Here is a 375-nt window from a genome sequence, read left to right on the forward strand (position 1 = left end):
TCCTGATCCCCTCAGGAAACAATACTTCCCCACCCTTCAAGGGACAATATTTTGGTTGCGGAAGACAAGGTCATTTTAAAAGCCAATGTCCCAAGGCTAAAGGCAAAAAAAAAAAACCCTACCACACCTTGCCCCCAATGTAAAAAAGGATTACATTGGAAAAAGTACTGTAGGCCCAAATTTGACAAAGCCCCTGGTGGAAATAGGCCGGCCGCTTGGTACCGTTGGGAAGCTCATGACCTTCAAGAGCTGAAAAAGGCTGTCGCAGAGGATGGGCCCAATTCCCCATGGGCAGAAACCATCCTCCAGGGCTTAGTTAGCATACCAACCCTGCACGACCCAAGATTGGAAAATGCTCTGTAAGGCTGTCCTCCC

This window comes from Galeopterus variegatus, unplaced genomic scaffold, assembly GCF_000696425.1.
Source record: "Galeopterus variegatus unplaced genomic scaffold, G_variegatus-3.0.2 Scaffold273, whole genome shotgun sequence".
In the NCBI taxonomy this organism is placed as follows: Eukaryota; Metazoa; Chordata; class Mammalia; order Dermoptera; family Cynocephalidae; genus Galeopterus; species Galeopterus variegatus.